The sequence below is a fragment of the Eulemur rufifrons genome, chromosome 10 (genome assembly GCF_041146395.1).
Source record: "Eulemur rufifrons isolate Redbay chromosome 10, OSU_ERuf_1, whole genome shotgun sequence".
NCBI lineage: Eukaryota > Metazoa > Chordata > Mammalia > Primates > Lemuridae > Eulemur > Eulemur rufifrons.
Genome location: NC_090992.1, coordinates 336266 through 362073, shown reverse-complemented (window position 1 = coordinate 362073; position 25808 = coordinate 336266). Strand labels below are relative to the sequence as shown.

The 25808-nt window shown below is 40.4% G+C and overlaps 1 protein-coding gene across 6 annotated transcripts in view; it reads right to left on the bottom strand.

The window, feature by feature from the left end:
• Positions 1 to 25459, bottom strand: part of CDC42SE2 (CDC42 small effector 2) — a 72899-nt gene extending 47440 nt beyond the window's left edge. The window contains exons 1-3 of one of the 6 annotated variants that reach the window (XM_069484022.1): positions 25307 to 25459; positions 19972 to 20099; positions 7198 to 7368 (exon numbers count right to left, since the gene is read on the bottom strand). The gene's annotated coding sequence lies outside the window, so the exon portion shown is untranslated. Of the gene's footprint in view, positions 1 to 7197; positions 7369 to 9277; positions 9295 to 19971; positions 20166 to 25306 lie in introns of those variants that run through there. The other 5 variants (XM_069484016.1, XM_069484015.1, XM_069484018.1 and 2 more) reach the window with 5 other exon arrangements.
• Positions 25460 to 25808: the final 349 nt, after the last annotated feature.

The window sequence follows — 25808 nt, the reverse complement described above, 5'->3', positions numbered from 1 at the left end:
TAGCTCAGCTGGGACTATAGGCATGCGCCATGATTCCAGCTATTTTTTTTTTTTTTTTTAAGAAACAGGGTCTTGCTATGTTGTCCAGGCTGTTCTCAAACTCCTGGGCTCAAGCGATCTTCTCGCCTCCACCTCCCAAAGTGCCAAGATTACAGGTGTGAGCTACAATGTCTTGCCCCACAAAGGCTTGCTGAAGTGACAGGCAGAGCTTTAGTCTATGAAAAGCACTCATCCTAACAATGGCCAGCTAATTAAGGTTACCAACTCTATTTACATAAGCATATCCCCTTAGATGGCAATTATTTCCAGATACTTCTTATCTGGACCATTAACTAAAAAACTGGAAATTTAATATCAGTTTCCATTCCCTAAACTTTAAACTAGTATCAGACTTTAAAATATTTTCTATCGGCCGGGCTCGGTGGCTCACGCCTGTAATCCTAGCACTCTGGGAGGCCGAGGCAGGTGGATCGCTCGAGGTCAGGAGTTTGAGAACAGCCTGAGGAAGAGCGAGACCCCGTCTCTACTAAAAAAATAGAAAGAAATTATATGGACAGCTAAAAATATATATAGAAAAAATTAGCCGGGCATAGTGGCACATGCCTGTAGTCCCAGCTACTTGGGAGGCTGAAGCCGGAGAATTGCTTGAGCCCAGGAGTTTGAGGTTGCTGTGAGCTAGGCTAACGCCACAGGACTCTAGCCTGGGCAACAGAGTGACACTCTGTCTCAAAAAAAAAATATATATATATATATATTTTTTTTTCCTATCCATAGGCCAGACATAGTGGCTCATGCCTATAATCCCAGCACTTTGGGAAGCCAAAGCAGGAGGATTGCTTCAAGACCAGCCTGGGCTAAATAGTGAGACCTCATGTCCACAAAAAATTTAAAAATTAGTTGGGAATGGTGGTGCATGCCTGTAGTCCTAGCTACTTGGAAAGCTGAGGTTGGAGGATAGCTTGAACCCAGGAGTTCAAAGTTACAGTGCGTTATGATTGTACCACTATATTCCAGCCTGGATGACAGAGCAAGACCTTGTCTCTTAAAAATATATACATATTTATATACATTTTTTTCTAGCTATAGATGAAGATTTTCACATTGGATCAAATTCCCAAAACTGAAGAGCTAATACCAATTATTCTATTCCCTGAAAGTTTCCCAAACTCCTTCTTTATAGATATTAACATTTAGAAAGGGAGAAACTCAGAGCCATTAAGGCTGACGTGTGAAAAAATATCCCATTGTTTATTTCTGTGTTTTAAAAAATTTCAATTTCTACAATGTGTACATTCTCTCACATTTAGTGAACAGATTATTCCTTTTGTCTCTGTGGGGGGTGGGGGCTCAATACCTAAACCCAACAGATTGCTTCTAGTAGAATGGTACGCATAGCAAGATGCCATGAAGTCAGAATGGGAAATCAGGATCAGAAGCCAGCCAAATGACCATGAAACCAGGAAACTGAAACTGTTAATACTGCATAAACATTTTCTGAGTTTTTTCCATCTCTAAAATTGCTATATTCTTTTCCTATCTCCAGTGAAAAAATAAGCTATCAAGATAACTTACTAATCAGATAATTACAAAAATTAACTTATTCAACAAATATTCATTGAGCTCCTACATATTAGGACCACATAGATATTTTAATAAGACATATATAAATTAAATATAAGTCAACATATTATAAAACTGTAATATTTTTAGAAGCACAAAAATAAAATAAGCACTATATTCTTGAAATTACCATAGAAGTAAAATATTTATAGACTACCAGAGATTAACTACAGTGAAGTTTAACTAGATAAAAGTAACTTTATTTTTAGCTTGTAGCAACTGCAACACAGTGACAATTAAACACTTTTTAAGATCAGTTTAAACACATTTCAAACAAATTTAAACACATTTTAAAATCTGGCCTATAAAGATGTCAAAATTGAATTGACAATATTCAATATATACTTCTGATTTTAAAAAGTCTTAACTAGCAAACCGCTCTCTTTCACACATATAAAGCACACTGAAAGGCCGACATAATGCTTAATGGTTCCTAAGACATAGGTGCATCTTAAAAAAAGAAAAGAAAAAAATGCTCTATGTCAAAATATTATAAACATTCCAAAAATGTAAGCATTTAATGGAACATCAGAAGCATTAATCAATGAACAAGACAAGATGCTCATTACAATCACAATGTTCTAGAAGTTCTAGCCAATGCAATAAACAATCTGGCTCCAGAGTCCATTCCTCTTAATTTTCTACATCTCTCTTCCAAAAGAATAATAGATTTGTAAAGACCATTCAAAATCTTTTAAAATCCTGAAGGAAAAATGAAAACAGGTAAAAAAAAAAAAAATACATCAAAAATGTTAAATGTAAATACCAATTAAAGAAATAAAAATGAAGAAAATAACAAATATTTTCTGCTCAAATGGGCAGACTTAAAAAATATTATAATTCTAAAGATTTCATGAGTTCAGTGACTAGTCCTAGGATTACAGACCAGAACTTCATAATTAAAGTTTAAAAGACTAACGTGCCGTTGTCCTTACCCCTAGAATCCCAATCCCAGGAATCAAGTTTCAGAAAATACTCACGGATGTGCCCAGACTGAACCTGGGAGTGGACACTGGGCTGCGATTACCCTTCCCGTGTTTCTGATAGACAACACTGATAGAATTTTATTTTAGAAAATGTGGCATCAGAGATATGTTTCAATTTTCTTAGCCCATCATGTAGCTGTCATATGTGATGGGTTAAAAGTGCATTTTAAAATTTTTCTTTTTCCCCGTACAGTAAGATTTCAAGACAGTCCCTTCTTCCCCCTTCCCTTCCCCTTTCACCATGTCCTCAAGAAAGTCCCTGCTGAAAAGAGCAGTAACCCAGTGGGCAAGACATGACGCCTTCCGCACTGGCCCTGAGCAGCACAGCACAATCCACAGTCTCAACAGCGGTTAAGGGCACAGACCTCAGAGCCAAACACTCTAGGTTACAATCTCAATTCTCCTATCTCCTAGCTGAATGAACCTTGATAAAGTCACTTAACCTCTCTAAATTTTCTCAAATATATAAATGAATACAATTTATTAAACAGGTAAGTTAAGATAATACAGAAAAGTACTTTACACAGAGCCTGGCATTTATTTAGTAGTTCAACTAATGTTAAGATATTATTATCTGTATTATTAAGAAAAAAAAAAAAAGCCACCTGTCCATTCCTTAAAAAAAAAAAAGATTGTCTTACCTGTTCGTGTTGTTCTAACAGAATACTTGAGGCTGGGGAATTTATAAATAAAAGAAGTTTATTTGGCCCACAATTCTGGTGGCTATAAAGACCAAAAGCATGGCACCAGCATCAGCTCGGCTGCCGGTAAAGGCCTCAGCTGCACTAGCACATGGAGAAACGGAAAGGCAAGCAGGCAGGTGTGAAGGGAGACCACACAGGAGAGGACCCTCACTTTATAGCACCCACTCTCGGGGAACTGACCCATTCCTTCCCACCAGGGAGAGAACATGCTCCCTGGAGAGGGCATTAGTCTCCTCAGGAGGGATCCACCCCCCTGACCAAACACCTGCCACCAGGCCCCACCTCCCAACACTGCCTCACTGATTGTTTTGGCAGGGACGAATCACATCCAAACCACAGCAGAGAAGTCACATTAAATACACAGTATGTACAGTCCACCCTCAGGATCCAGGGGTTCTGCATCCAGGGATTCAACCAAGCATGGATAGAAAACATCTAGGGGAAAAAATTCCACAAAGTTCCAAAAACCAAAACTTGAATTTGTCACATGAATAAAGTGATATACAGGCATCATAATGGGTATTAGAAGGAATGATTTAAAGTATATGGGAGGATGTGTGTAAGGTACATGTAATTACAATGCCATTTTATATAAGGAACTTGAGCATCTGTGGTCCTGGAACCAATTTCTCACAGATAATGAGGGATGTCTACCAAACTAACCTTTCTAAAATATAAAAAGTTCTGAAATTTAAAAACACATGTGGGGCCGGGCGCGGTGGCTCACGCCTGTAATCCTAGCACTCTGGGAGGCCGAGGTGGGCGGATCGTTTGAGCTCAGGAGTTCAAGACCAGCCTGAGCAAGAGCGAGACCCCATCTCTACTAAAAATAGAAAGAAATTATATGGACAGCTAAAAATATATATAGAAAAAATTAGCTGGGCATGGTGGCGCATGCCTGTAGTCCCAGCTACTTGGGAGGCTGAGACAGGAGGATTGCTTGAGCTCAGGAGTTTGAGGTTGCTGTGAGCTAGGCTGACGCCACGGCACTCACTCTAGCCTGGGCAACAGAGTGAGACGCTGTCTCAAAAAAAAAAAAAAAAAAAAAAAAAAAAAACACATGTGGGACCCAAGATTTTGAATAAGTGATTGTGGTCCTGCACCTTTATAAACTCTCCTTATGAAAAAATAATTAATAATGACTTATTGTATTTATTTTAAGTCAGCCAGATTCCAAGTTGCCCGTAATTGTTTATTTTACAGTTCTAGAGGTGCCAAGGGTTCAGCAGGAGTCCCTGCCAAAGGGCCAATCACTGTAGATGAACACATGCTCCTTTTTTCTAGAACCCTAACTTCTGTTGATAAGAATACATTCATAGGAAGACTGTTCACATAACGTCAGTCTCGTCGAGTTAACAACAAACTCCATTTGCAATGGCGTGGACTACATATTTGTTTACCACCTCAGTCCTTGTATTTGGTACTGAAAAAAAATCAGTGAGTAGATTGCATTATCTGCTACCCGGCATAACTGTATTACAGGCTCACTTGCCTACTTCACAATTCAAGATTTAGTGAGTTACTTGAGCTCTCATTATAAAGGTATGGAATGAGTGATGAGAAGGACGTATCAGGACATTTTCACATACATGTAAGAGAAAAAATCCAAAGCAAATTGGATTAAACAAGGTGTTACTGACTCGTATAACTGAAAGTGTAAAGGCATAGCACCTTCACAGAAGGCTTGAGCTAGCAGCTCAACTGAGGTGACCAGGGCATGGTTTTTCTCCACTCTGTTCCTTCAGTGTTGACTTCTTATTCAACTAGTTTTCCTTTGATGGTCAGAAGATAGCTGCCAGGAGTTCAATGACTACGTTTTCAGGTTGAAATTCAGAAAAAAAAAAGTGCCTTCATCCCAGCATTCCTAGCAAATGTCCTAAGATTCATTCTGACTGATCAGGCTTAAGTCACATGCCTGCCATGATTGGCTTAGGTAAGACACATGATCCATTCCTACAAACCCATCAAAACTTATATGAAACAAAGCACATTAAAGTTGACCTTAGTGATTTAAATTTCTTATATTACTAAACAACGATATTACTGCATTTAAACTGATGGGTAAAGCATATCATATAACTTTCCCTATCTTCTTAAAAAGTTACTCTCCCAGATTTTCATCACAACCTATCAAGAAAAAAAAATTAAAATTTTCCCTTAACGTAAATCACTTTTTGAAGGATTCAAAATGTACTACTAGATTACCTGGTAAAATCAAAACCACAAGTTCATGATTGTTCTTGTTAACATCACTGAAAGCAACACCATGGATTTTCAAGAAGAAAAAGAGCTCCTTACCCCATACTTTTTTGAGATTATAATAACAACTTAAAAGATAGAAGAGTACAGGAATATCTTGACTTTGGCAAAAAAGAAAGAAAGGAAAAAAAAAAAAAAGTGGTTCGTTTCATACAGCCTTAAAATATAAGCAACTAGATAATCCATCCTATGGCTCAAGACCCCTCTTACCATACTCACCACCACACCTCTTCTCTTGCCCCGCCCAAAACACAGGTCCTAGGAACACAGTGGAGGATGAGCACTTTAGGAAATCTTACTGTGAATGTGCACTCCAAAGCCAAATACAAATCATTCCTGAACTATGTTTCCTACTGCTCACGTCCCTCATTCTTACAATTAGCACAGAAAACACAAAGTTTATTCTCAGATTTTACAATGGAGAAGAAAGCAAAATTGCATTTATTAGACTGAAAGCCAATACTCAAACATGTAGGAGTATTCTGGCTCTGATGGTAAAGTTGCAGAAAAACAAAAGGCAAAATCCAAGCAATATGTTTTAGAGTAGAACTAACCACCTGAACATATATTACACACTAGTCATCTTAAATAAAAAGTCAAACTTCACTAGTAATCCTAGAGGGAAGTAGTGTGGTTAAAGAAAAGGATGTGAATTAGAAGAAAATCTCTATTCAATTCCGTGGACTGGTTTCTCAAATACTCCACCATTCAAATAATTCAGTTCAACAACTATGTACTTAGGAATTCACTAAGAAGAGCACACTAATGTCAGACACGATAGGGATATAAACATAGCCTTTGACTTCAAACATTCCTGAACAGCATAAAACATAATCAAGTAGAAATGCCTGAGACACTAAAAGATAGGGCTTTGGGTAATCAGAAAAGGAAGAAATCAAACGAATGTGGATGATTTCTATAGCAAATAACAGAAAATCTCAAGGCAAAACTACTTAAACAATAAAGCAATTCAGGTAGGGTGGCTCCAGGCACAGTAAACGGGGCTCCAGTTCTACTTTTCTGCAATCCTGTTGGTGCTGCCCTCCGTCATGGAGGCATCGCCTTCGAGCTACTAGAAAAACGGCTACAGCAGTCCCAGATGTCACATCCAGATAAAACCAGCCCCGGAGAGAAGAGGAACCATCTTTTTTCTTCCTTTTCTCAAATGCAAGAAAACCTTCCCAGAAGCCTCTTGCAGAGTTCTCTTTTATCTCCCATCAGCCAGAACTGTCTCTCGTATCCATTACTAGAACAATCACTTCCAGAGGGAATGAGATCCACTACAACTAAGATTACCATGGATACCAGTAACCATCATGACCATCACTTCAGTGGTGGCTGCATATTTCAAGAATATTTCCGGCCTTGGAATGAAGAAGAAATAAAAAAGAAAAATTCATAAGCAAAGGAAGAGATGTGCCTAACTGGAAGAAGAAAGCCAAGTTCTGAAATCATACATTAAATACATTGTAGGGATAAAGAATTCTCTTAGACTGCACTGTTGTCTTTCCCAGTGATACAAAAATTAACTTACTGTTCATCAGTAAATGCTAAGAATGCAGCAGTCATCCTATTTTTATGGAAAGGATTGAGGTTATTTAATTATCAGTGGGGACAATCAGACTTACCACTCCTCATCAGTGGAGCCACCCATTCAGCTACGTCTGGGCTTAGAACATTCCACATTATGCATCCAGATGACGCTGCAGACTCACTGCCAGTAGTTCTTCCTTGAAGGTTTCTTCTCATCTGGGGAAGAGGTTTCACTCAAAAATCCAGGCACTCCAAACCGGCCCTATCTGCAAATGAAAGCACGCAATTAGGAGGCAAAAAGCTGCAGGGAGCAATTCCCCCTCCCCCATCTATAATTAACAGATCCATATGAAAACTGAACTCAAACATCAGACTAAGCACCATGTTTAAACTAAGCAACCTACACTTCAACACTTGTAATGTGCTTATTATATGTGGTTACCACCCTTTTCCCATCATGTAAATCTGTTGTTGCTTCCACAGTATACCGGTACAACCCTACCAAACATTGCCAGTAAGCAGAATTCAGCAGACAGATATTTTTGTTGGACTCACGCAAGGTTGGTCTCCACAGTGTGTTAAAGGATAGCTACCTACATTTGTAAATCAGAAGACTTCACGTGAAAAATCAAGACTTCTAACTCTCTTGAAAAATCAGAAAATCTGGCACTACTGCACCACGTTCCCACATGGTAATAATCTGCTGGAGCTGATTAACAGTGAACCCTTAGGTGGGGCATGGACTTCGCCGTTCTCCAAAGACAACGCCACTCTTTCGTGTTACAACCTGGCTCACGGTTACCTGCCTGGACTCCACAGGCAGCTGAGCTTCCAAACTCTGCTACGTATTTCTAGTAGCTCCCAGGGAACATTTTATTATTGCCAAAGCCAGGCATGTTTTTCTGCCTTGAGGATATAATATAGCATAAGGGAATAACAACATGGGCTTAGTCAGAGCACCCAAGACCTGAGTTCCAATTCTGTAAATGACTAGCCATGGGACACCTCAGGCCTGTTTTTAACCGAAAATACATTTCTTCATTTACAAGCACCCAAATAAACCTACAAGCATTTAACACAGTAGGTAAACAGGCCTAAAATCTAACCCACCCAAGCTGAATTGATACTCTTAAATCCACTGCTTCCTCATTCTTCCTCATCTCAATAAATCATACCATGATCCACACAGTTCTGCTCAAGCCACAAACATGAAAGTCCTTACCATGTACTCTCCTTGTCCCCCCAAATCATCAGCAAGGCAATTGATTCGCCCTCCAAAATACATGATTTGAACAGATGGTTAGAATTCCAGCCATGAAAACAAACAGCAATTCCTCCATCAGAATCAAATACTTTGCTGAAATTGCTTATAAATTCAACTACTTAAATAATAGTAGCTTGAAATATCAAGGTTCCATATTATGAGAAATATTAATATTTCACTAAAAGAAAAATGAAAACAAAATTGGGGATGCTGCACATCACTCCTTGCAAGGTATTGATATCACAATTCATAAGCTTACGCAATTCTTCAACTCTAAGCTGACAAGGAACTCAGAGGCTATGCTAAATCTTATAATGAAATTGGGAAAACCAAAAGACTACTGTTAGCAGAACTAATAAGTGATTTTAGGAACACTGCAGGATACATGATCAATACTCAAAAGCGAACTCTATTTCTATAAAACAATTGTTCAAAGAACAATCAGAAACTGACACTGTAAACAAAGTTCATTTATAATATGAAAAATATGAATTATGAATCAATTATCAAATGATTTCAAATTGATAATTTGAAATCAATTATCAAATTATCAAATGATGAATCAATTATCAAAGACAAATAGAGAGAGATACTATGTTCATAGATCAATGCAGTCAATGGTGTTAACATGTCAGTTCTCCCCAATTTAAGCAATAGAGTCAGCACAATTCTAATTAAATCCCAGCAGACTTTTTTGTAGAAATTGACACATTGATTCTAAAATCACATAGAAATGCAAAAAAGACAGAATAGTGAAAATAACTTTGAAAAAGAATACCACTAGAAACCTTATACTATGTGAATTCAAGGTTTACTATAAAGCTATAAAAAGAAAGTACTGATACATACAACATGGATAAACCTTGAACATACTAAGTGAAAGAAGACAGTTACAAAAGGCCACATATTACCTACTGTGCTGACAGAAATGTAAAGTTGTACAGCTACTCTGGAAAGCAGTCTAGCAGCTCCTCAAAATGTTAAACGTAGAATTACCATATGGTCCAGCAATTCCACTCCTAGGTATATATCCAAGATAAATTAAAACATATCCACACAAAAAAACCTGTATGTGAATTTTCATAGCAGCGTTGTTCATCACAGTTGTTTGGGTTCACTCACTCACTATCTATTCATTAGTGAATAGATAAGTCAAATGTTGTATATCCTACAATGGAATAATATTTAGCCATAAAAGAGAATGATGTACCGATATACACTGTCCAGATCAAACTTGAAACATTATGCTAAATGAAAAAAAGCCAGCTGGCCACACAGCATAAAATTACATTTATATCACATGTGCAAAGAGGCAAATCTAGAAAGACAAAATATGTTAGTGGTTGCCAGGGGCTGAGGAGAGGGAAGAACGGGGAATGACTGCTAATTTTTTTTTTTTTTGGGGGGGGCGGTGATGAAAATATTGTCAAATTAGATAGTGGCAAGGGCTGTATAACACTGACGTATGTACTTTAAAAAGGTGTTTATGTTATATGAATAATCTCAATAAGGCTGTTACAATAAAAAAAAATAATTTCTCCCCTCACTCCCGCAAAACAGAAAAATCGAAGAAACCTTCAAGGAAGAACTACATCCTTATTTCCTTAGGATGTACTCTCGGAAGTACTGAGTTCCGCTCTGTGACATGTGCCAAAGTGCTTCTGAAACAGGTTCCACAGATTGTACTCCCTCCAGCACTGCATTCAGCACCTGTGTCACTGTGCGCATGTCTGAATCAGCATCTCTTAAATCTGATAAAAAAAGTTTTTATTATTGGTTGAACATTTTTCCCTCCTATTTTCATCATATATTTCTTTCCAAAGGGTCAGTTCTTAGCCTTTAAAATTTACCATCTTTATGCATACAGCACAAATGCTTCAATGTCTCAGGAAATGTAGAAATAGTTACTTTCTTGACATTTTGGTCAGCAATAATTAACTCATCCCAACTGGGTTCCATTTCAGCTTTTAACAATAAAACCTGCCTTGAAGTCAAATATTTTGAACAGTTATAAGAACCACTCTGAGGCCGGGCGCGGTGGCTCACGCCTGTAATCCTAGCACTCTGGGAGGCCGAGGCGGGTGGATCGCTCAAGGTCAGGAGTTCGAGACCAGCCTGAGCAAGAGTGAGACCCCGTCTCTACTAAAAATAGAAAGAAATTATCTGGACAACTAAAATATATATAGAAAAAATTAGCTGGGCATGGTGGCGCATGCCTGTAGTCCCAGCTACTCGGGAGGCTGAGACAGGAGGATGGCTTGAGCTCAGGAGTTTGAGGTTGCTGTGAGCTAAGCTGACGCCACGGCACTCACTCTAGCCTGGGCAACAGAGTGAGACTCTGTCTCAAAAAAAAAAAAAAAAAAAAAAGAACCACTCTGCTTCTCAGACAGGGAAATTAAGAAGGTCACTACAATACGAGTCCACCTGGGTTACGTCTATTTCCAGTTTCCCGACTGCAATTCACTTTCAAGTGAAATGTCCAAGTGGCTCCCAAGATATTTTAAAACCATAAGGTGTAGCAGAAAGGAAATGAAACATTTATTAGCATCTTGTACAAGCCAAGTGCTTTACGTGTATTACTTCATTTAATCTTAGTAAGCCTATTACCCTCACTTAAATGAAAAGGAAAATAAAAATCACCCAGGGTAGGAACTTGCCATGCAGCAAATATGTGCCAGAGTTAGGGATCAAACTGAGGTGTGTCTACCTCCAAAGTCCATATTCTTTCTGCCACTTTACAGGGCTTCCCAAGCTTACTGACTCTGAAAACTCAGAAAGGACTTCAAACGTGAGTTCTGCCACTTACTGTGTGACTAGTTTCTAAGCTTCTTTAGAACAGTTTACAAAAACAAAATAAATGTAAAAAGAGGAGGCTAAAAACTCACTGTGGAATAAAACTTTTAAAAAAAATAACATTTTTTTAAAACAGCAAAATGTATGGAATAATTCTAAACACTTTTCTTGAATTTATCTCAAGATTCACTTTACCTTCCAACAAACAGAGACACCTGCATGTCCATTCACAAACATAGAATGTGGATGAAAAACCTTTTTTAGTGACTACACTGCCAGTCTCTAAACAAGAAATACATCATTTCTCAGTAAAAAAGTCCAAGGTGACTACACTGCTTTTTATTCTTCTTTACCCTGTGAGAAGTGCTTTCCGCAACACACGCACCGTCCAGGATGTGGCATTGTGGGCTAAGAGAAATGGCCACTGAACAGAAAAAGACTACAAGAGCTTGCGAGCAAGCAGTAATACAACACAGGAAAGGACACAGCTAAAAACAAGGCAAAACAGCAACAGCCTACTCTACCCTAGGTAACAGGTACCTTTCCTGTGGCAAAGGAAAAAACATTTAAATTATAAAACCCTTAAAGGATCTTTGATTGGCTTTAAAAATTGCTACTTTAAGGCCCAGCACAGTGGCTGGCGCCCGTAATCCTAGCACTCTGGGAGGCCGAAGGAGGAGGATGCCTTCAGCTCAGGAGTTCAAGACCAGCTTGAGCAAGAGTGAGACCCCGTCTCTACCACAAACAGAAAAAATTAGCCGGGCATGGTGGCGCATGCCTGTCGTCCCAGCTACTCGGGAGGCTGAGGCAGGAGGATCGCTTGAGCCGAGGAGGAGGAGGTTGCAGTGAGATATGACGACTCCACCAGCACTCTAGCCCCAGCAACTAAGACCTGTCTCAAAAAAAAAATTGCTACCTTAAGACCCAGACAATTACTTGACAAGATTGGGGCTGGTAATTTCCAAGGATGCAATACACCAATACATCTCAGCAATTCTTCCACAAGAATTTTCACAGTCATAAAACAAAAGTCAAATCAAACATTAACGTAAGAATTCTTACATGCTAAATTTTCTTTTTCTAAGAACTCCCTCACTCTGACACATAACAAGGGCAGCAATATCTAATAAAACTGTCATACTACACATAGATGAAGGCTGTCAAAAAACATTTTTCTTCTAGAAGTATTTTAATATTAAGACATCAGTAGGACTTGGGCAGTCTAAAAAATATGAACGTATTTACAGGCCCATATTTCACCACAGGGCTATTTAAAATAATTCTACTTTACATAGAGTCAGGAACAGTTTTAGTTAGCTAGTATAAAACAATCAGCCTATTGTACAATGGTGAGAGAGCTCTTGAGAAAAAAATTACTGCTTAAGTAATTCTTGTCTCCAGTTGACTCTGCCACATTCTGCTCTCCATAAACACCATTGTTTTTAATCACAACTTTGCTGACAGCTTTGCCCTTGTCAAACAAAATTTTCACTTTCCAATAAGACCCTTTCAAACTGAAGTAATAAAAAGCAATGCTTATAGGATCATAATATTTGCTAAGGTAAAATGTTATAGAATACTATGTATAATAAGATCTTACTTTTGTGAAAAAGCATATATTCACTGATTTATCTGGAAGGACATTCATCAAAATACTACCAGTGGTTGGTTATCCTGCGGTGGTAGGAGTAAAGGTTTCTTCTTTAGCTTACATGTACTTTCTGATGCTCTACATTAAACACTTTTTTTTTCACATGTACATAAGAGAGAGAACAATTTGAGTTAAAGGATAGGAAATGCAGGTGTCATATTTTATAATAATTCAATACCATCAGTTCAAATACATTTATTCAGAATTAACATAAAGCAAATGTTGCTCAAGAAATACCAATAAATTCCCCTGAGTCAACAAAGTTCAATTTTTAAACAATAAACTTCCTCAAATAAGAAAACGATGCCTGTAATTTCATGTCTCTTTACTGGAGAGCTGGGGGGAGGGTTGGAAATGGGCTGGAATGTCCAGGTAACCATAGGAAAGATAACAGGAAAAAACTCGAGAAACAAGAGAAAATCATTTCATTGATTTAGTTACATTTATTTATAGAAGAAATCACGGAGTAGCAGAAGTAAATGATCACAAAATGTAATCACTTCAAGAGTAATAATGGGCAAACGAAGAAAAAAGCCAGAAAAAAAAAAAAAAACCCAAAGAACTGAACTCGGACATATTTATGTAAATCATTCTGGGGGAAAAAAGGCTAGATAATGCTATATCACTACCTGAATCAGATCTGCTTTCTGGACGAGAAAAGGTACACCTTTCAAAAGGCTTTTTTACTGCTCAGTAGCGAAACCAAGAACACTCTCAGAGGAATCTGAAGATCTTTTGTGCCTGCTTTGGAATAAGCTAAACTATTAGATATACAGTTAAATAATTAACATACAAACATATACATAGCTAATTATATGCATTAGGTGAATCTCAAAGTAATCATCAGATGTGAAGAGAACATAATTTTGAAAAAGAAAGTAAAGCACTGAGGTAATTTTAGTAACTCCTACGAAGAAATTATCTTTAAACCAAAACAGGTAACTCTACTAGGTTAAAACATAAGAAATTGCCAATATTTGAGCAAACACCAGCAATTTCACATGGGCCCACCCAGTGGTCTCCTAATAAATATTGAACCAAAACCTCTTTTGAAAAAAAGAGCCCTGGCCGGGCGTGGTGGCTCACGCCTGTAATCCTAGCACTCTGGGAGGCCGAGGTGGGCAGATCGTTTGAGCTCAGGAGTTCGAGACCAGCCTGAGCAAGAGCGAGACCCCATCTCTACTAAAAATAGAAAGAAATTATATGGACAGCTAAAAAATATATATATATAGAAAAAGTTAGCCGGGCATGGTGGCACATGCCTGTAGTCCCAGCTACTCGGGAGGCTGAGACAGGAGGATCCTTTGAGCTCAGGAGTTTGAGGTTGCTGTGAGCTAGGCTGACGCCACGGCACTCACTCTAGCCTGGGCAACAGAGTGAGACTCTGTCTCAAAAAAAAAAAAGAAAAAAAAAAAAAGAGCCCTGATTTGTAGCTTTTGCCCATTCCCATGTTGGAACTGTCCCACCACGGCCAGTTTCAAGCTGCCAGACAATGGCACCAAGAGCGGAGTCAGAGTGAGAGGCGCAGGCACCTCCCCAACTCCAGCACACCACTGGCTCCACGGAACACGCTGAGGATCAGAGCAGGTCCCAAACTGTCTCACCCTGTTCTAAAGCCAGGCTTTTGTCTGATTGATCCAGGTTCTGTCTTCCCTAGGTTAGAAGAAATATGCTGTTGACAGTTTAAAATACTAGTACACTGAAATCATTCATAACAAAGAGCAGATGAGACCGGTACCTGGTTTCATCCATTCAACACTTTACTGCACACCTGTTTGGTGCCAGGTAGCGTTCTGGGCACTGTGGACAGCAGGGAACAAGCAAAGGAGGTCCCTGCTCTCATAAGAAATATATATAAAAATACATAATTTCAAGGACTGAGAAATGCCATGAAGAAATTAAAACAGTAATGGGGAAGCTATTTTAAACTGCGTGGTGAGTTAGGTGATATTTAAGCTGAGACCTTAAAGTTAAGGGGCCAGGCTCAAGAAGATCTGGGAAAGACCATTCAGACAAAGGAAACGACTAGTGGAAAAGTCCTAAGGCAAGACCAAGCATGGCATGTTTGAAAAAGTGAACAGACTAACTTGGATAGAGTCTAATGAGCAAAGGTGAGATTGTCTGAGAGGTCGTCAGAGGCAGGAAGATCTCCTGAGCCCAGGAATTCAAGACCAGCCTGGGCAACACAGCAAGACCCCATCTCTAAAAAAAAAAAAAAAAAAAATTCTGCTCAGCTGGGCATGGTGGTACACGCCTGTAGTCCCAGCTACTCAAGAAGCAATGGCAGGAGACTGCCAATGTAAAAACCTCCAATAGAAGTCTCCTAGTTTTAGGGAGGGATTTTCAGTGTACAAAAATGTATTGGAATGCCTGTCCTCTTGGTACTGTGCCGCCTATTTAGTCACCTCTTAAAAAAGGAGAGGAGTATAAGTACGTTTATTGTTTTGCACGGCAAACTAGCAGCTAGCCACAGCAATCCCAGGAGTTATGATCACACCACTACACCCCAGCCTGGGCAACAGAGCAAAACCATGTCTCTCTCTCAAGAAAAACAAACAAACAAACAAACAAAAAAAAACCCATGACTATAGCTGAACTAAACTTAGTGGTAGGACTACACACCAGCTCAGAAATAAGGATCTTATTAACCCAAGATGGTTACTTCATACGTGAAATGCTAACATATGAATCCAAGTACGTCAATGTGGAATTCTAATGAAGATGACCTAATTAGTCTAATAAAATAGATTCACTATGTTGTTCAGGCTAGGATTATTTCAAAACCATAGGCAAACACTTCTAGTGTATTATCCAACATCATTTTATTCATTTTATTTGGTATGTAAAAAGACTTTTTAAGAATTATAAAGGTCATGTTTATTTTAACGTGAAAAAAAATATATAATACCAAATCTGATTTTTGTTCAAATTAGTGCTTAGGAGCTAAAATATCAGCATATCAGTCTAAATTACATGTTCATTTCACAAAAACTGTAAAGAAATATACACACACATACACACCCACACTCCCTATAGCCATGAAAACCAAGTCCACATTATGGCCACATAAAAGTCCCACAAGTCAATAAAGACAAATTTTTGCATATTACACAAAAATAGGAAATTGCATAGACTGGTTTAAGGAGAATTTATACTTGCACATAAAATTATTTATTCATTCAGGAACTACTAAGCTACTCATTTCAACAATTTATCTAAAAGATTTTTTTCGGTTTTTTTTTTTGTTTGTTTTTTGTTTTTTTTTTTTTTAATCAACCAACAGGAAATGAGACCTACAGCTCAGGGAAAAAAGGTTAAAAGAAAAAAATCTTGTCTCAGCAGAATGAAATACTAAAAATCCGCATATCATTAATTCCCCTTGCACTCTCATTTCCCAACTAAATATCAGTTAAACTCCATTTTTAGACTATGCATTTAAGTCTGTACAAGCATTTTTCTTTTTTTTTTTTTTCATTTAAGAGCACAAATAAGTATATGCATTTAATACTACTCCATAAACTTGTGATTATTGTAGCTAGCTGCTAGTTTACCATGCAAAACAATAAATGTACTTATATTCCTCTCCTTTTTTAAGGGGGGACTAAATAGGCGGCACGGTACCAAGAGGACAGGCATACCAATACATTTTTGTACACTGAAAATCCCTCCCCAAAACTATGAGACTTCTATTGGAGGTTTCTACAAAAAAAATAAAAACTGCTAAGAATACCATTAGGCTTTCTCAGTAATTTCTCCTTTTCTTTAACAAAAAGAGTTGAGCAAAACACAGAAGAACAATGAAGTTTTGGCTCCTGATCTCACCTGAGCCTACATCCCTGATAAAAAGAAGGGTATAATATAGTGTCTAGTCCATGAAAATCACCAACACTCAGAACTCGAGAAATGTAACTGAAAAGAAATATGGGACAAGCCCAGAATAAATTTTTTACATGTTGTCACCCTATTTCCAAACCAGGTTTTCCTCTTCTTTATTTCATTTGCCTTAGCTCTCTTCATTCCTTTCCTACCTCCTCTGTCCCTTACCATTTCACTGTGTATTTTCACTTCCCATACACTTTATATTCTTCTATCTAAATTTGTTTCTACTTAATTCTTACAGGACTATACGGTTTTAGGTGAAGTTCAAATACTTTTGTTATAGAAACATGCATATAGGCTGTAACCAGAATCAGGAGTAACAAGACAAGCAGCCCTTCATTCAGGAACTGTGAGTGCCCATCATGAGCCAGCCACCATCCTGGGGACTCTGCAGTGAATAAAACAATGCTCTATCCCTGAGGGCACGAAAGCAAGACTGCCCTAGGCAGGTTCAAGAAACCTGGAGGATGCCTGGGGGCCAGAGTAGAGGAAGCCAAGGAGAAACCTGATTGTGTAGGACACAAAACCGGAGAGGCAGGAGGCACAGATCAACGGAGGCTCTTATAGGCACAGTAAATATTCTGGCTTTGACTCTAAAGGATATAGAAAGCCACGGAACGGTTTGAACACAGGAGTGAAATAATCAGACTTTCATGTTGAAAGGATCACCCCGGGCTGGGCGCGGTGGCTCACGCCTGTAATCCTAGCTCTCTGGGAGGCCGAGGTGGGCGGATCGTTTGAGCTCAGGAGTTCGAGACCAGCCTGAGCAAGAGCGAGACCCCACCTCTAAAAATAGAAAGAAATTATATGGACAGCTAAAAATATATATAGAAAAAATTAGCCGGGCATGGTGGTGCATGCCTGTAGTCCCAGCTACTCGGGAGGCTGAGACAGGAGGATCCCTTGAGCCCAGGAGTTTGAGGTTGCTGTGAGCTAGGCTGACGCCACGGCACTCACTCTAGCCTGGGCAACAGAGTGAGACTCTGTCTCAAAAAAAAAAAAAAAAAAAAAGGATCACCCCGGTTGCTGCATTGAGGATAGAAAAGTGCAGAAGCAGCGGGGAGACGAGTGACTATGAAAATAACACAAACAAGAGATTACGGTTGCCTACAGGGGTGGCAGCAAATTGTGGTTCCATTTATAGTTAAGGCAGCATTTAAAGTACATAAAAAGAATGTACTTTCATGATAATATTTGGATTAGATGTGGGAGTATGAGAAGGAAAGGAGTCAAGATGTCTATGAGGTTTGGGGCCAGAGAAACTGAAAGAGGGAGTGGACATTTAAAAGATGAGGAAGAATGGAATGGAAACAATTATTGGAGGGGGTGGGAGAGAAGAAGGAGGCGACGAGTTGTTCAGTTGTGACATGTTAAATTTGGGATCTAGATGTCTAGTTAAATTAGACATCTAGCTGAAAATGTTGAGTACGCAGATGAACATACAAGTCTGGAGATTAGGAAAGAAATTCAGACTAAAGATAAAATTTTTAGTTAGAAATATATAATTCTAGCTAGATGAGATGAGATCACAAGGGACTAAATATAAATACAGAAGAGGTCTAAACATATATCCCTGGAACACTGCCTTGTTTTTTAGAAGTTGGAGTGATGAAAAGGAACCAGCAAAAGAAACTGAAAATAAACAGTAATATCCCAGAAGCAAAGAGAAGGTTTCAAACAAGAGAACTTTATCAACCACATCAAATGCTGTTATTGCTGCTATATTCACTGACATTGGAATTCACCAAAGAGGTCACTAGTAACCTCAAAAAAGAGCTGCTATGGTAGAATGGAAGAGAAAAAACCCTCACTGTAGTGGATCCAAGAGAGAGAGGGAGTACTGAAGACCACAAATATCAACTTTTCTGGAGAGTAGTAACGAAAAAAAGATGTGGTGTGGAACAAGGTTTTTTAAAGATGGGAGATATCAGTATCTATATGCTGCATATATATCTATATGCTGACAGGAATGATCCGGTAAAAACAGGACACTGACACATGTCACTGGCATGCACGAGGGGATGGACACGGAAGCAACGCAGTGTCCTTGACAGGAGGAAGGGAGAGAACCCAGGGCAGCCGTGCAGACCGGGGGGAAGAACAGCAGGAAATGCAAAGAGCATGGGCAGAGGCCTGAGGGACATGGAAATGCTTTCTGATCCCTTTCATTTTTCACACACGGGAAACACGTTATCAGATGAAAATGGAGAAAAGGGTAGAGGTTTGAGGAGAGAGGTGTAAAATAGTCCTTTAGGGGAATGCTAAAGTGATTCAACCAGGGAAATGTCCCGGGATTACACCACTGTCAGCAACACAAAGGGCCTTCCTGAGGTCAGCGTTCAGGCACTGAACGGGAGACCCGGGTCAGCATGGCTGTGTTTTCCTCAGAGCACGGTCTACTGCCCAGGTGCAGGCTGAACCGGACGGAGAACTGCATGTAAACGGTGTGGGGTGGAGGGCTGGCCAGGGGAGTGCAATGGAGGAGCGCCCTACATGGAACTGAGGGCGCATGAAAGGGAGAGATTATAATAGTGGACCATGGATTCAAGGCAGGGAAAATACTCAAGTAAGGATGTGCAGGAAGGGGGACAGTACAGAGGTGGCAGAAGCAATGGACTGCAGGTCCCAAACAGACAGAAGTGCTGTCAAGGGGGGTTACAGTTGTCCCACGGGGGTTTGGTTCATGGAACCCCACCATACCAAAATCCCCAGATGCTCAAGTACCGTATATAAAATGGGTAGGTGTTTGCATATAACCTATACATATCCATAGACTTTAAAGCATCTCTAGATTACTTATATGTAAATGCCATGTAAGTAGCTGTAATACTGTAGTTTTTAAATTTGTATTTTTTTTAGAGACAGGGTTTAGTATTTTTGATCCACAGTTGGTTGAATCCTCACATGTGGAACCCACAGGCACAGAGGGTCTACTGTATTTGACAGAAGTTGGAAATAGAGGATGCGGAGGCCCCAGTGGAATTATGCCAAATCAAACATCCTTAGTAAAGTATGGGCAGTTCTGGTTAAAATGTTATAGAACCACCTTAAACACTAAAGCAGAACGTCACCCTGGGCAAAGTGGGCCCGCAGATGAGGAAAGCTGGGAAGCGAAATTAAAGATAGAGAATTATATCACAGGAATTATAGCTGGGGGTCCCAGACATAGAATTCTCCAGAAAACTATTTCCAGCAGTCCTAGGGAGTCAGCTTTGAACAACCTGTCCAAGCCAGGAGGCAAAAATGCCAGATCGCAATCAGATCAGCTAAAATAAACCATACCTTTCCCCTCAATCCTTTTTCCGCACTGAGCTGGACCCTGAGCAGGCGAGGACGTCATACTGAAGAGAATCTGGCAAAGTAACAAGAGAAATCAAGTAGGAATCTTCCTCCAAAGCAGGCTTCTAGGTCTGAAACAGTGGGAACCAAAGAAGAGTTCAGAATTGTGTGAGCGTCTCAACACTGATTATACTGAACTGCACCTCCTTATGACTAAAATAAGATTATGAATGACAAGTGACCACAAGAGTTTTTATTACCTGAAAGTTACTGGAAAAGCTATCTGATCTTACTAAGAGCTCATCCAGAGGTAGAGACTGAATCTATGGAGGGTCTCAAGGCACAGTGAAAACTGTTTTCTGCTTAACCTTACCAAGTCCCATCCACTGAACATACCAGTTCCACAGATAAACATAAATTCCCACTACATGTAAGGTATAAAATATACACAATGCTACATGTAATAAAAATTCATTTTTGCTTTACTAAGCAAAAAATGAAAGCAAATTATTAAGTCAAATAAAACAAAAGTCATTTTATGTTTGAGTACGAGTACAAAATTTGATCATGGAAGATGTCATAAGACATCTTAGCATGAGTTTCTAAGTGGGCAAGCAACAAAACAGAAATATCAGGGCTCACCATTTAGTCATTTTCAAAGTCACCTCTATTTAATGTGGACTCATCTAATGCATTCTAGGAAAAGGAGTGAGTATGTGTTACCATAATTTTGACTGAAATACATTTACAGGTATTTTATAGTGTCAAGATAAAGACAATAAAGACAATTTATGACCAAGTCTTTTTGGCATTTCAATTCAGAAACCCCATTTGGATGCAGTCACAGAGCAGTCTCAACGAAATTCTATTCCATTCATAATTTGGTAGTATTACAGAAAGATTCAAGCATACTTAAGCTTTGAACTGAGGCAGCAAGTCAATACTTAATATGCTAAATTCCAAGTTTTTCCAGGAAGTATGAAAAAAAATCAGAAAAAATGCTATCACCTAACTAGCAAGCAAGCATTAAGGATAAGCACATGTTTTACTCAGTTCCTCTCAAGAATACACAGGGAACCTACAATGCCGCCCATTCTGACACATTACTAACATTTAACATTCAATAAAATGTTAAAATATTTGTTTCATAAAAACTGAGATTAAAAAAACACTAAAACAGGCCAGGTGGGGTGGCCAGTACCTGTAATCCCAGCAGTTTGGGACGCAGAGGCCAGGAGTTCCAGACCAGCCTCGGCAACATAGCAACACCTTGTCTCTACCAAAAATTTGAAAATTAGCCGGGCATGGCAGTGCAAGCTTATTATCCCAGCTACTCGGGAGGCTGAGGTGGGAGCACTGCTTGAGCCCAGGTGTCTGAGGTCGCAGTGAGTGACAGTCATGGCCACCGCACTCCAGCATGGGTGACAGAGTGAGACCCTGTCTCTAAAATTAAAAAAACAAAAAAAACAAAAAAAAAAAACCACTACAATAAATCAAAACCAATAGGCATGTTTCATTGTGAGTGAAAAATCTTATAAAACCTTAAAAAAATCCCAGATTCATCCTAAAGCAGATGAGAAACTTAAACATTTCAACGTTTTTTAAAAAGACGACTGGGAATTAAAAACATAATAGCAACCTATACTGGACAATGAATGTGAGAAATGTGTTCTATAGCATTTAAATAAAAATTTTAAAATTCAAAAATGTTTTCTACAAATGCTAATTAATAAACTCTCACAATCTACACAAGCAAACATGGGCACAGCTGCAAATGCCTCGTTAGCATCATTCTTCATCACTTGATTAATTGCATCTGAGAGAAAAGAAATTCCTTCTAGATCACTCTGAAGGGCCTTACAAAAAAATGAACCACCCCCCACAGCAGACACATCTACCTCGATGAAGAAAACACCAACATTTCAAATATTCCAACAATTACAAAATAGGATAATCCTGGCATTTCCTCAGCCTCAAAACATTATGAACTACTCTAATACAGGAATAATATTTTAAAAATATTTACAGTGTTTTCTAAAGTACAAAAAATATTCATTATGAATCCTGATTTCTTGGAAAAATTATTTTAACATGTCTCAATGCTGTTGATTGTCAAGAATTCTGATGATGTGCTTATCCAAAAAAAAATGCCAGGCACTTTTTATTTAACATATCACGGCCTGCTTACATTGCTCTTTATCATGACTGTTAGATTTCATATGAACACCAGACTGATAGTGGTAAATTGGTTTTTTTTGTTTGTTTTGTTTCGTTTTGAGACAGAGTCTCGCTTTGTTGCCCGGGCTAGAATGAGTGCCGTGGCGACAGTCTAGCTCACAGCAACCTCAAACTCCTGGACTTAAGTGATCCTCCTGCCTCAGCCTCCAGAGTAGCTGGGACTACAGGCATGTGCCACCATGCCCGGCTAATTTTTTCTATATATATTTTAGTTGGCCAGAAAATTTCTTTCTACTTTTAGTAGAGATGGGGGTCTCACTCTTGCTCCGGCTGGTCTCGAACTCCTGACCTCGAGCGATCCTCCCGCCTCGGCCTCCCAGAGTGCTAGGAATACAGGCGTGAGCCACCGCACCCGGCGTGATAGTGGTAAATTGTCAAGAAATACACATTTCTTCCTCCAAGAAATACACATTTAAAGAAAAACTATCACAACTCTCTACCACTAAAATTTGAGGAATTCCTTCCCTTATTATTCCTAGGAACAACAATCATAAAAAGCTAATAGCCAGTAAGTCTAAAATCTCAAAGTTCTATTTGAATGTATACATTATTTTCAACAATGTATAAACTATTATAAGCATTGACAAGTCAAAAGGATCCACCAAAATTCAAAAGCTAACTGCAAAAAAATTAGTAATCTACATTATTTTGTAAAGATCAAGATTGGCTTTGAGGCCGGGCGCGGTGGCTCACGCCTGTAATCCTAGCACTCTGGGAGGCCGAGGCGGGTGGATCGCTCAAGGTCAGGAGTTTGAGACCAGCCTGAGCAAGAGCGAGACCCCGTCTCTACTAAAAATAGAAAAAAATTATATGGACAACTAAAAATATATATATAGAAAAATTAGCGGGCATAGTGGCGCATGCCTGTAGTCCCAGCTACTCGGGAGGCTGAGGCAGGAGGATCGCTTGAGCTCAGGAGTTTGAGGGTGCTGTGAGCTAGGCTGACGCCACGGCACTCACTCTAGCCTGGGCAACAAAGTGAGACTCTGTCTCAAAAAAAAAAAAAGATTGGCTTTGGAGTACATTAACTCAGACTTCTGAAGAGGCCAAATACTGTTTTTAAACATATATAAATAAGATAAAAATAGGCAATGCAACCTTAGAATAAATGCTATACCAAAAATTTCATCCTCTTTTTAATAAGCAGTTTTATCAGTTGTAAAACTACAGGTAAAGTCCATATATGGAACCACAAATTATTACTAACAATCCTTCCAATTTCAGCACTATCAAGTTAATACTGTATTTGTTTGTAAATAGTAAAGAAAAGGACAAAATAAAATTCCTGAAATGATGCTTTACTTAAAAACGTTTCTTATGGAAAAGGAATCCAATGTTTATCATCAGTGATTTTTAAAAATAGAAAATATTGCTGTTGCAAAGATTATTTACAGAACACAGAACCAGAAGTCCATGACCTTTCAATAAATACACTGTACTAAAATCTTCTTGTAAGAGAGAGATAATGAAAACACCAGTTTGTTAAATCTCTTCCTCCCTTCTTTTTAAAATGTAGATAGATTTCACTAAACTGACAATATGAAAGTGGAACCCAATAATCTTAGCCCTCTTAAGTTACTTATTAACTTTTAAATAGACTGTTATGAATTTACAGTTCCTGCAGTTCACCTGCCACCTTTCCCAACCTAAAGCAGGCACTAGGGGTTGAAGACAGTCTCCACTTGCAACATCGATTATAAGAACGAACTTTATGCTCGTTTTAAAAAAGGATTATTGTGAGTTTTGTTCGTCCCCAGAAACACCACTCAACACAGATCTCAGCACATAATAGATGTTTAATGAATATCTGTTGAGTAAATGGTAACGTTTAATTGTATTAGTGCAACATTAGTTTTTTTTCCTCCTTCAATTTACAGTTCTCCCTTGTTGGAAAAGACACTCAAGACCACAGCAGTCCCTCAAAAGCACATAAACAACTTTATTCACAATGAAAAATAAAGCTGGGTCTCAAAATACAATCCCAGCGACTCTTTATGTTCTCCATTATTTTTAAAGAAAATGAGAAATAAAGCCTGTTTTTAAGAAATAGATAATGTATACCAACTTTTCTCAAAATAAAAAATTCACATTTCAAACTTATTTTCTATGTTAGTAGTACTGAGAGTAACAACTGATTGTTCCAAAGTATGCATATATTGGGTAAAAATCGAAAACAAGCATATAAACAAAACTACATGTTTTTTGCCAACATTTTTTCCTTAATCTTAGTCAAAAGGGTATGTGCCTAAATTTTACTAGATGTGAGACCAGCTTTGTCTGATGCTTCCAGATTCATTCGTTCAACAAATATTTTAATGAGCATCTACTGTATTCCAAGCCCTTTAACGTTTGCGTTTGCAAACTGCACACCACCACCGAATTCCTCTACGAAGCCTTATCATTTAAAAGAATGGCAAGGTAATAAGGAATCTCAACACCGTTTCTTGCACACATTAAGTCAGTGGATTGGGGCGCTTTTTCAGCCGTTAAAGCCGCATCAGCGAGCCGCTGCCGACCACACCCGGGACCCAAAATCACAACCAGCAGCCACAGCCGGTGAAACCACCTGTGAGAGTCGCCCGCGCTCCTCCTCCGACGAGGTCGCGGGGACTTCCGCTCCAGCCCAGCGAGCTCCGCTGCGGGACCGCGGGCGGGACGCGCCGGGAGCCTCGGGCGACAGTCGGGGCTCCGGAGCCGGGTCCCCGTCCCGCCAACCCTCACCTGGAGGCCCCGGGCTGTCCCCGCCCGCCCCTCGCGCCACCCTGGCGACCCCCAGACCCGCCAAGTGGGGGGAGGGGTCTGCGTTTCCGCTTTACCGCGGCGGGCGGTGGGCGCCTCGGTCGCCCCCTGCCTGAATTCCCAGCTGAGCTCGGGTCCCTTCCTCAGAGGGAAGGGACGAAACCCGAAGGGCGGGTCCTCGGGGAAGGGACCTCGCCGGAACCTGGAAACGGAGCCGCAGGCTCAGCCCGCAGCCCACAGCGCGCGGCTGGCAGGGCCGGGCCGCACTCACCGCGGAGCCCTCGGGGACCGGGGTTCGGGGCTTCAGGCCGCCGCCCAAGGGCCCGAGAGGGCGAGGCGCGGGGGCCGGCGCTGCACTCACCGTCGCCTTTGTCTCGGCCGCCCGCTCGGGCAGCACCGCTCTCGGGCCGGCTCCGCGGCTCCTGCCGCCCCCACGCCCGCAGCTGCGCTCCCAGCGCGCTCGCCGCTTCCTGGCTCCCTCCGCCCCGCCCAGACTCGTGCGCGGGCGCAGCCAGCGGCGTCGTCGCGCGCTCCGGGAGCGGCGGGAGGGCGGGGCCTCCTCGCGCAACCGCCGCGGCCACCACGCTGGCCCCGCCCCCGGGGCCTCCCTGGCCAGGCCCCGCCCCAGCCAGGCCCCGCCTCGGGATGGGCCGGCCGGCGGGCGCGCCACCCCCACCTTGGAGCCGCGCGGTTGGGCGGCCGCTGCTGTGGGGAACCGACCGCCCACAGCAGGGGGTGGAGCCTGCGCGGGAGCGCGCGCGGAATATGGCCACCGAGCCTGCGCGGGAGCGCGCGGGAGCCTCTTCCCAGCCCGGCCCGCAGGCGGCTGCGGCTCGCGCCCGCCCGGCCGCGGAGGGGCGGCG